Source organism: Cotesia typhae, unplaced genomic scaffold (assembly GCF_013202065.1).
Source record: "Cotesia typhae breed Kobodo isofemale line unplaced genomic scaffold, CoteBio_Ctyphae contig_69, whole genome shotgun sequence".
NCBI lineage: Eukaryota > Metazoa > Arthropoda > Insecta > Hymenoptera > Braconidae > Cotesia > Cotesia typhae.
The window spans coordinates 1,037,814-1,050,078 of NW_027423763.1; the positions used below are offsets into that span (position 1 = coordinate 1,037,814).

Here is a 12,265-nt window from a genome sequence, read left to right on the forward strand (position 1 = left end):
TCTCCGGTAATCTCTTCCGTTTAGTTAAAATCTATCCTCTACTCGTAGTACAACATATATGTATGTATATCGGCAGTTGGTATGTATGTGTAATGACAGGAAATATTATTTTGATCAAACAAGTATCGAGATATATATTAATATGTATTAATTTATTTTTAATAACGAAAATTAAAAATCATAAAAATATTTAATATTAAAAATTAGAAAAAAAAAAGTCAAAAATGACAAAAAAAAATTATAAGTTAACATTTGGAAAAATTAAAATATAAAAAATTTGATTTAATAAAAAAATTGAGCTAAAAATTAAAAAAAAAAAAAAAAAAAGATAAAAAATACAAAATCAAATTGAAAAAAAAAAAAAAAAATTAAATTAAATGAAAAAAATTTGATTTAAAAAAAATTTAGTCGAAAATTAGAAAAAAAAAATCAATATTGAAAAAATAAAGTTAAATGTAAAAAATTTGACACTGTGACATAATTTCTAGTAAAAATCTAAATAATAATAATCAAAAGACCTTCACTAACCATCACCAGTTAAAGACCGTATCTTAAAAATACATATACTGTACAAATATATTAGTTATATTAGGTGATGGGTATATATGTAAAAGTAGATGTCGACACGAGTAAAATAAAGAGCAAATGCTGTAAATAGTGAGTGTAAAATGTGTATACTTATATCCATACAAAATACACAATATACAAGTTTTTAGTACAGTAGGTATGGACTCATACTACCGGAGCAAATTTTCCCGCTTTCACGAGGATTTTCACGCACTGGGAGAGTCCTTGAACTGATCTTTTATTTTTATTATTTTTTTGTCCTTTCGAAAACAAGTTTAGAACTCGGTAACCTGTGGATCTGGGATTATTGTTAGATTAACCCGATTCTAAGCTTCTAAACTTTTATTTTCCCAGCTCACCTTGTCAATTTATCCTGCCACGCGACACCTTGTTAGTCACAGTTTTAACTTGTCAACATATAGCTACAGCTTTGCTCCTTTCCGACGTCTTACTTCTCATGTTCTTCCTACTTAATACAGAAAAAAAATTTTTTTTTTTAATTACAATTTTAATTTATTAATTATTTTTAAAAATAATAAAAATTCAACTATTTAATCTTAACTCTAAAAATAGCATATTGTACCTCAAGTGAAAATATTAAAAAAATTCTTGAGCTGATAAAAAGGCTCGAAAAAAGACCCAGCAAAGACAAAAGCAAAGTGTAAAAGCAGCCATACGCAATATATATGTATGTTATATGCAAACGTAGATGCACACGATACGTGATGATACGTGACAATAAAATATCACACAAAAACATGAGTACTAATTTTAAAAACGCTTCTATCCTATCCTATCCTATCCCCGTAGTTAAAATTAACAGACGAGTGATCACGAATGGGCATTTCAAGAATCGAGAGACATTTTTTAATATTCCAGTAGTGCTGGGAAAAGTTAATCGGGACAAAGAGCCGGTCTACTCATATCCACGCTTCACTGGACCCACTTTTTTTTTTTTTTTTTTTTTTTTTTCATATTTTGTAATAAAAATCTACGCTAAAGTTGAAAATAAATAGATAATACATAACATAAATAATGTACCTTCATGCGGGGACAGTTAACGCAGAACAAAAAATTTTTGAATTCCATGACCGTACGGAAAAAATGAATTTATTGATTTATTAATTTTTGTTTCTGCCAAATTTGCAATTTTATTTTTAATGATGTTGGGACTGCAATTTTAATTAAAAAAAAATTTTTTTATATGGTTTAGTACATCTATATCTGGCTTGGTTTGTCAATATCTAGCTAAATAACGTCTGATATTGTCTAGCATTTTCATATATAGCTTAATATTGTTTGATATGTTCATATCTGATCCTAAAATGGATGTATATGTCTATATCTGACTTCATGTGGCCATATATGACTTATAATGTGTCCTAATGTAGCTTTGTAGGAAAATTTCCAATTGTTTACCAATTAATGACCGTCATAAGCTACGATATTCAACAATTTTAAAGGACACTAAAGAAGGAGGGGTAAGATGAGTCGCTTAGGGAACAAGAGATAAAGGGGGCTAAAGAGTAGCGAGCGTAGAGTAAAGAGTCCGGAATAATAACGCGTGAGATGAACAGGGCACATAACAGAAAAGTTAACACAGAGGGCGGCATTGTGTGCGGTGAGTGAGCCGGAAGCGCCGCCATACTGCGTATCGTCCCACGTCTCTTTTGTTTCCGCTGGTACTCGTTCTCATTCTCATTCTTGTTACCCCCGATCACTTTCTGTTTCTCTAGTTATATATTGTGTCTATATAGCATATAGATGGAGCTCATACTCACATACTCATTCATTTATGGCGCCCTTACGCCTCACGCCTCACGCCTCATCCCTCTCTTCTTTCTCTAGTCTTCCCTTCCTTCCGCGAGTTTCTGGTACTTGTTTTGTTTCCAAGTCCATTCACTGGGTAGTTGTTAGGGGAGAAATCTGTTGTGCGACTTCCTACGCAACAAACAGTTTTTATACAAATGATTTTTCGGATAAAGTACTTGCGAAATTGTCAGTTTTCTTGATAAAAAAATTTTTTTTAATATGATAAAGTATTTTTTTGTATTTTTAATATTTAAATCGTAATTTCAATTCTAAAAAAATTTTACCTTTTTAAAAAATTTCCACCTGCAATACTTTCCACTATTTCCAGCAAAAAATCAATGATAATAGTTATAAAAGTTCCTCCCTAAACCCCAATAACCTAAGACCCAAATATTCTATCGAAAATTGTCCAATTAAGATTTGTCACGTATCTGATGCGAGGGTTACTGTTGCTTTGGACCACCCTGGAACAACTATAGTACACCAGCATCATCATCTTCGAAGCGGGGGTCCAGATAGTTGTGACAGTTGATGACGGAAGGGTAGTGTGCGAGTAGGTATGATAGCGAGCTTAAAGGGGCTATACAACCTCGGAATCTGAAGTAATAATCGCCTAAGGCATCGATCATGACACCGAGTGTGCTATTCCGCCTTCCGTGACTTACTATTACTATAACTTCAACTACAAGCATAATAACAATAACAATAATAATAATAATAATAATAATAATAATAATAATAATAATAATAATAATAATAATAATAATAATAATAATAATAATAGTTATAGTAATAACGCGATAGAACTGTAAAACACGAGGGCATATCATCGATCCTTAAGTCAGCATTTGCCTTACCTTCTATTTCATGTACTTTGCTATCCGATAACTGCATCACCCATCACGTGCTTGCTACCCCTTCTATCGTAAACTTGTTACTTGCACTTGTAAGTTGTAGAACTTCAACCAAGTTAAAGACCATTGGATTTATAATGTATATTTTCTTGTATTGAACGGTATTTAATATCCACCAATATTTTAAATTGACTGTGTTCCATGAAAAAGACAATAAACATGTTAAATTGAACAGGAGCACTAATAAAATAAAAGAACCTTTGAAAATGTTAATCATATTTTTTCAATAAACGTGGATATTTATCTAACAAAAGGTCTCAGTAACTTTGAAATATACCCAGTACAAAGTGTTTATCAAAAAGTGTTCGGTGTATCTTTAATTCGAGTCAAGATTACAAATTGATTTCGTAGAGCACAGTCTGTATATGAATCAGGCGTCACGTGTGGAGGACGCACCCCACGCTTATATATAGATGGTACATTGTTAGAGGGTGTATGTTACCTAATATACCTACCGCCTGTTAGAAAAAAAATCTAACGACTTCACCCCTTCCATACGCATAAAGACCGAAAATTGTTTTCGCCAACTACTAGGGTGACCAGAAGACAAGCTGATTTTTTTTTAGTACCATGCATCATTGCTACGTAAAACTGTTTAAAAAATAAACTATTTTTTCCTCGGAAAAAATTCGTTTGATTTTCCCAACACTGGTCAAAAGTATTGAAAAAATTTTTCAAAGGAAATTTTCAGAATTGGCGTGACAAAGGATTGAAAATCGAGTGGTTAATTCGTAAAATATATAGCAATAACCCTTGAGTAGCTTCTAGCTGGGGATTGAAGACTCTCATCTCGGCGAAATTATCCCCCAAGCGCGATATTATCCTTACAAATTCACCGTCATGGCTAGGAAATACGTTTAGCCCATCAAAATGGCTACCGGAAATTGCTGGGTGACCTTACTTAGAAGTTGGTGTCTACCATTCACAGGGAGCTCTTGGACCTGGGCATAAAAGGACACAGGACATAGAGCATGTATGTAGTTATCCGAAAGGGGAGTAATGAGACGAGGATTCAACTCATCCAATTTCGGTCTGATGAGCCATTCACTCGTCCATTGTCTCAGACAATCACAGCAGGTAAAAATCTGGCAAACATTCAGAACATAGAACATCAATATCTTGATCAGCATAGCATCACATCTCATCAGTGCTATTTAAAGCCTCTTTGATCTTAAAATCTTAAACTTAAACTCAAACTGTTGAATAATTGATGGTGAATCCTCGGAAACTTTTGAGCAAATCTATAATTCAGACAACTGGAGATTCATCTTACTGTTCTTAGTTGTTAAGAGGACATTATCGATTCTTGAGCTTGGTCACAAATTTATTACTTATAAAACTCTTATTGTCATTATTTGGTGTGTGTCGAGCTGACAAGTGGAGCTTAGGGCATTACTAAATCTTCTGAAAGCTATCAAATGTCTTTATTCTGTATCCTCTAAATCAGAGATCAGAGTTCATCGTTAGTAATACCTCATCCTTCTCCACATCGACATTATCGAGCCCTTGTTATAAAGCAAGAGATAATCCGTAAACTAGGGTGAAAATTCACGGGGTAAGACTCGCCTTGGGCTAGTCCAACCCCGAGAATAGGAAAGAGGATGCATTCTATTCGGCTAAGCGGATAATGATCGACTGAGAGCTAATATTTCTGATGATATTAAGGTATCTATTACTGCGATGTGTATAAACATTTATAACAAACAGAAGCTCCACCCCAAGTCTGTAGTCCTTGGTGGGTATTGTGCCTCAAATCAATCAAATGATCCAGATGGTTATGAATCGTATTACAGAAAATATTTAACAAGGGCACTTGAGATCACCGGTATTCTATTGAGACGAACAAATCTCGACAAACATCCACTATTCAACCGATATCTTGTTTATGTCTCTTCCCTTGTTTTCCTAGGACAAAACTCTTAAATCCGATTTACGGCCTATAGAAACAGTCACCTGAAAGCTAATCCTCATTCCGGAGTCTCTTCTTCAGCTCTAGAGCAAACATGAGGTCGCGGACGCAGGCTTTGTAACCTGTGTTCATATCAAGAAGTGCTTCGAGGATCCCGAGATTAGGGTCTGCAACTGGTTAAACACTCCAGGGTTGCGGAATCCTCTGCTAGTACTGCTGAGGACATCTATTGAGAGTCTGATGTACTCACCACTCAATGGTGAGAAATGTTGTGACACATTAGCCACTAGTTGATGAATTGTCATGTAATATTGATATTAGTTACCATTTTTGTGGTTTTGTACCCAGAAAAAATTTTTGATGCACAGTCATCATCATCACCACAATCATCATCATCATCACTATCTCTTTCTGTAGTCCAGCAACATCAGTACGTTTCCCGTTATCTATCATAATATCGCATTAATCAAACAAATCATTGTAATCAAAGGATACACCATCATCATCATTATCACATTCATTAGTTATCATTATATTAATCAAATTAATAATAACTAGCTACTTTGCAGTTACTATGTGAGTATCGTGACTTGTGAACTAAAATAAATCAAATTTTGTTTTATGAAATAATTACTTTTATTAAATTGCACTGTGCTTTTTTAAATATTAAAGTTTCTAAAGACAAATGCTTATTCTCTTAATAATATAGATTATCAAAGTTTTTGTAATGCTCTATAATAATTCTCTAGATGCAAATTGTGTCCTTAAATCAACAACTTCAGAAACTACAATACTCTTGTTGTTGGATCGAATCAATGAGCAATAAAAAAAATTATCCAGAGCCTTGAACAACCAATAGCTCAATGATCTCTGCTGCTCTCTTTGAGCATTGTAACATATCCTACACGGAAACGAATCTATTCTTTCTTTCCGTTTTATTTGAAATTTTCTCTGGTTCTGAATGTAAATAACAAAATGTCAGAAGATAGATATTACCGGAGATTTAACAAATGAAGAGCGCTTTGTGCATGTCTTACACCTGATTTAACTTGGACAGTGGCGCGCGCCTTCTGTACCTCTTACTCTCTAAATTCACATCGTGAACACCGAGGGAGTGATACCTGACAGATGTTTTCGGGGATTTTGGTTACGTATTACATATTGCCTATTAGATATTAGATGTTACGTGAGACGTGAGGAGAGAGTATCAAGCCAACTTGAACAGCCGACTTTGAAGTTCTGAGTGTCCTACAACCACGCTCGGTTGCCCATCGGTGATAAAAATCAGAGGAACAAATAGATGCATAGGTCGGGAATATTGAACATCATTCGATAGCCAAAAGGATATTGGATCGAACCTGATTAACGTTGTATGCTGTCCTGCATCAGCGCGTAAACCGGTAATTCTGCGTATGAATAGCACGCTGTCTCTCTTTCTCTTCACACATCACATATACAAGGTAAGCACGGTTCATACATACGATCGCTACTCTCTTCTACACATATCACCGGGTTATCGAGTAATCAGCCGCGTATTGTTTTACGAGTCGCTGAATCCGAACACCAATTGGACGGTGGACGGCAATCCCATTCGGCTTTCGAATCTCAGCTTCATCACCCTTTTAGTTTTATATTTATCCATCAGTAAATTTCAATTGTTATCTTTTTGCGTGAGTGTTGATAGGTCATGAGTGCTGAAAGCTTGACAAGGGCCAATATATCTGAAAATCAGTAAAATTTTCTTCACCGATTTTGATGATGATGATGATGATGGTGATGGTGATGATGACAATCATGTTGACGATAATGATGTTGATGATGAATAGAGCTGGATATCCATCAAAAAGATTGTGGTTTTGGTTTCCATAAAGATTCTTCAACGCCGCGAGAATGGAAGCCCTCATTAAACTTGTTAGCAAACAATCAGTCATAATCAGCAGGCACATAGCGGCATAAATTTAATGAAATGAGTTGGAGAAATCGTGGTGTAGTGGCAGTACCGTTGGCAAAAGTCGTTACTAAATGCGGCCGATAAATTGCAGAGAACTTAACAGTCCGTACGCAACAATATACACACGCTCATGGATCCGTGCACACATCAAGTGTGTGCGTATGTTGATCACGGTGATGAGAGGAGTAAGGGGTAGGTGTGTAGCTGTGGAGCTTGTGGAGAGAGAAAGAGGATACCCGCCGGAAGAGTACAGTGGAAAAAGCAGAAAGGAATGATGAACGGGGTGGGACACACAAGTACACAGAGTATATAGAGGGCCGGTATTGGTTGGACATTCGACGAAGAGGCTCGAAAAGGGCGACTGTGGGCACCAGTGCAACCCGCTTTATGTGGGGTGAGTCGGCGGGGTGGCAAAGCGGACACATATACCTACTCGTGTTAGCAACCCCATTGATCTGCCGGTGGACGCGGCAAAAACGAGCCTCAACCAGAGAGAGGCCAGAGGGTAGAGGACTGAAAATTTCCGTGCTGAGCCACTGAGTGTGTGCCAGCGCGCGCACGCGTGTGTGTGTGTGTGTGTGTGTGTGTATGTGATTCACTGGTCTATAGTGTGGGAGTGTACTACACTTAAAAGCTTGGGGTTTTCCGTGTACCAAGTGTGACCTGGAGTGCGAGTGAAAGAGTGAAAAGAGACAGGAAACTGGTGGATAGTAAAGAGAGATAAAGGGTTGAAGTTGGCAACGGTGAAAACGCGGCCTACCCATCCGTCCTGTCGAGATTCGGTCGGTTTGTTGGCCTCACGATCTATAGATCTGAATTTTGCACCCTTGTTTCCTCTGGTCTGACTAAACTACCGACTATGTGAACACCCTTTAGAATCAAACTAAAGAGCTACTTCAGAAGCCACTGGACGTCATTTATTTCACAGAGTTGCCGATGTTTTTTTATATTTTGCCAATTAGATTCATCAACATTCAACAGAAACTTACAATAGCTACCGTAATCTACATATCCGATTATATTTCAATAGGGGAGCTTATATCCGAGGATGAAACAGAAAACACGGTGCTCGCAATCACGAATTGGGACATCAAAGGCCGGGGAACAATCACCTCCAATATCCAGCAAATAAGCATAATTGAAACTATCTAATCAAGATGATTACAATTAAAGATCCAGCATCATCACTATCACTATCAACATCAACATGATGATGATCGCACTTCCCCAGATAATTACCATCGCATCAGAACCAACAGGCTTTTAAATTTAAAAGCAAATGCATCAGCCTAAAAAAACTGTATCCAGCATCAGCACCAAAAAGCGTGCTTTGTAATGAAAAAAAAAAAAAAAAAAAAAAAAAAACAGGACGTGAAACTCGAGTCAGTGGCTACTCGAACTCATATTATAAAAATCCACAAAATAACCGAGCAGGGTCATTAGCGATGCTCTTTTAACCCTCTGCATTCAGTGGAGCAGTATCACCCCTGTGATGCGTGTAAATTTTACAGCGGCGGTTGGCTCTCTACTCGTCCGTGTGTCCATAACGCGGAAGGCATCCTCTAGAGCATCATATGACTGGTTCTCGCTGGCTCGTTTGTACATCAGCCAAGTACATACATTTTTCGAATGAATGTGTGAGGATAGAACGTTACAAAAATCGAGGTAGTTAGTGTGTGTTGTGTGGATATGGATGTAGCTGTTTCGGAAAGTACACACTGGGCGTATGTGTGCTTGCAGTTGGCCCCTGAATATCCAGGACGAGCGTCAGTCCTCTTCTCACTCCATCGTCGGTGGTAATCCGACTGGCTAGCCACTCGCGCTAACAAATACCCTCACTGTCGACCAGCAACCCACCCTCACCCTCTGTTAACTACTCACCCTCACTAAAACTCACTCACTTGGTTGCTTTATCATTCCAATTCTCTTTCCCGCGTTTTCTCACTCCAACAGACACACATTACGTTTAGTTCTCGTCTACATCCGCGGTACACTATGATGAACCACCCCCGACACTCCGATCACCACGAAATGTGCTCCTGGTTTGTTAGTCTAGCTTCATCTTTCACTATCCGGCATCCAACATCCACTTCCTCCCTCCTCTTCGCTGTCCTGTGACTACCACGTCCACCCAGCATCGATGCATGAAAAATGGTCCCAGTCCTCGACAGCTAATTCAAATCCGAGTGTCAGCCGGACAAATCTTCCTGCAAATCGATTCCCATTAGCCTGATCATTTTTACAAAGTACGGGGGTAGTTTTTTATCGAAACGACCGAAGCAATCATTGGCCTTTGTGGAGGTTCACGCAATCTTCTACAAGCCTGTGGCAGGCCCAGATCCTAACACACCCATGCTGTCTATTCAGGGTAAAATGAACCAGAGACTGAAGCCAGACAAGGGATGAAGGACAGCTCAGTATATTCCCCAGTCTCTCCTCTGTTTGTCGCTAGTCTTTCCGGGCAGGTACTCTGCAACCCTGTCACTTTTATCTCTCGGTTCGAAAGCTACGCACACATTCAGTTGGATATTGGAGGTCATGTTGGTTTTTCGGTTTTTAGTTAATACCCATCGAGATGTAAAGGGCAGCGTGTGGCTCTGGCACACCACTCATTCGACCACACTACTCGACTTTAGCTATTTTGGTATTTGACACCCAAGATTAAATGATTTTAGTACTCTGTGGTTCCAAATCATCTTATCATTAGTGGATTATTTTATGATATATTCAATCTCGTGGTTTGTTATTTAAATCCAACGATTATATTGCTGTTTAATATTATTGCCAGAATTTGAAGATATCTGCCTGATATTGACACCAAATTTAATAAATTTAAATCAAAATAAAATCGTCAAAAAAATTTGATCGAAATCCCTTGATTGACGAAAGTTATTAAGCATCGGTGTAGTTACAATACAGGTCGAACGCAAAAGGCACAAAAAAAAGCAGCAAACTAATTGTCTGATCCAGTAATAACAGACTGGCACACCGAAATGACTAGCATTGAACGGGAGAAGCTAAGAGGGTTGGAGGGCTTGGTAAGCGGAACCGCGTGTGACGTTTGAAAAAGCTTACTTCCTGTAGTCCTGGGTAGTCGGGTAAACAGTTGGAAGAAAGAGAGAAAACAATGGTAAATAAACGCCTACCTTAATGATTCCAAGTGCGGCGAACCGGTTAACCGGTCATTAGTCGATCGTGCTCACTCTCGAAAATACTACAGACGGTGGGATGTAAATTAAACCTCCAGGCAATTTCGACGCTTTCTGACTCTACTCATTGGGACATTCGGCTGAAGAAATAAACCCAGGGGTTAAATGCGTTCATTTTTAGTCTTGTTTTATAGATTGAGAAAGAGAGAGAAGAAAACAGACCAGGTGAACGGATATCGCGAGTTTTCGGTATGTCTAACTTTATCGCGTGGCAACTTTAAAACAGGATCTCGTCATTTATGTTTAATTGCCTATATATTTTGGCTGGTTTGGTAACTATCCAAAACCGACCACGACCACATAAGGTGGAAATTATATTTCTAAATGCTTTAATTACTTGAGTAGCTATTAGTGCGTCAGATGCTTTTTTTGGTTTTCGAGGTCAAGGTCTGGATTACAAGTGTATTGCTTGTTGTTGATCACCATCACCACCATCATCATCATTATCATGATTGAGCAAAAAACGATGAAGATGTAGCTAATTAATTAAAAAAAAATTGTCCAACCCCAAACTAACCCGCATATCAAAAGAGAAATATCTTCCATAAGCTGACACCACTGATTCCAAATGCAGATAGCCTTTCAGGATTTCCTCTGCTGACCCATCTCACCCTTGATGCTTCCCTCAATCCGATAGCGAATGATAAAGTTACACTAAAATATCTAAAATCAGAAAGTTGGTAACTTCGGCGTCTAGACTTCTAAAAAATTAATTATACATCTCGAGATGCAGATGATATACAGAGAGGTTTTCCTTTTGAAAAAACAAAAAACTATCATCGCGTTTGCGGCGTACAGTGTACAAGCTAAAAAATCGGCTGACGTCAAACTGGTAACAGCGCTTTATCGAACTCTCATTACCACGGGTTCAGTGCGGCAGTGTCGGTGAATGTATTTTTCAGGCTCGTGTGGTCGGCCACCAGGCTTTAAACTCTTCCTCTCTCTACCCATCAACCGGTCTCTCACTTTTCACCCTCACTAGCTCCAATTCCCCCCAACCCACAGCCCAATACCTCCCACCGCGATCGTCCGACACCGATTTCGTCTCACTCGGGCTCAAAACTGCCCGAGCTTTTATCCCGGTCCAACTAACCCTTTCAACCCCCAGCTCCGGGTTAAGCTAACTTTCCACCCAGCTTTCCTCTTGCTCCCTTTCCCCGAGCTGGACGCAATAATAAACAACCCCAGGTCGCTATGGCGACGCGTCCATCGCGCGAACAAAACACTCTGTGACGCTACTCGTATGCACACTCGCTTCTACTTGTCGCTTCATACACATGTACCGAAAGTACACACCTATCTACATTATACAACTCAGCTTTAACCACCCCTAAATGCCGACAAAATACATCCAAACAAAATTACTTTTTTTTATCTACTTTATTCCTGTCGGATAGCGTCACTTTTCCTCATTTACAGTTACATTTTTTACGACTCAACTTTCTTTTTATTTGAGTACAAACTTACTACCGAAAATTTGAAATCTCAGACTTAATCTTGAGCTAAGATCCCGAATTTTTGCTCCAGAAACGAGACCAGTGTCGCCCTCTGTTAGTGGAGCTTTCAAGGAGCTGGTAAGGTTCTTGAGATCAACTCGGTTGCGTCGAAAAATACCGAGATTTTGTTCCTCATAGCAGTCCGCTTGTTTTTCAGACTTTTTTTGCACTCCCTAAAAAATTACGGAATCATTATTTTGATATCTTGAGCTTAGAGAGTAGTTTCTTTGTTACCTAAGCGAAAATTCGCAAATTTTCGGGCTTTTTTCAGCAGTTTATGGTAAAAATTGCAGATTTTTATTATAGGATTAGAGTTTTTAATCTTAAGAATGAGAGTGCACGAGGGGGTTGTCCTCAAAAGAGGTACCGCCCCTAAACTCACCCCTTTAATCCGATTTTTCGGTTAT

The 12,265-nt window shown here is 38.2% G+C and overlaps 1 long non-coding RNA gene across 2 annotated transcripts; it reads right to left on the minus strand.

The window, feature by feature from the left end:
* Positions 1-947: 947 nt before the first annotated feature.
* LOC141532923 (uncharacterized) lies at positions 948-3,354 on the minus strand. Of its 2 annotated transcripts, none has more exons than XR_012480150.1 (3): positions 3,237-3,354; positions 2,349-2,508; positions 948-1,036 (listed from the first exon to the last, which is right to left on the minus strand). It is a non-coding gene; the product is annotated as an uncharacterized LOC141532923 (long non-coding RNA). The 2 variants fall into 2 exon arrangements; XR_012480151.1 differs by lacking the exon at positions 3,237-3,354 and adding an exon at positions 2,664-2,694.
* Positions 3,355-12,265: the final 8,911 nt, after the last annotated feature.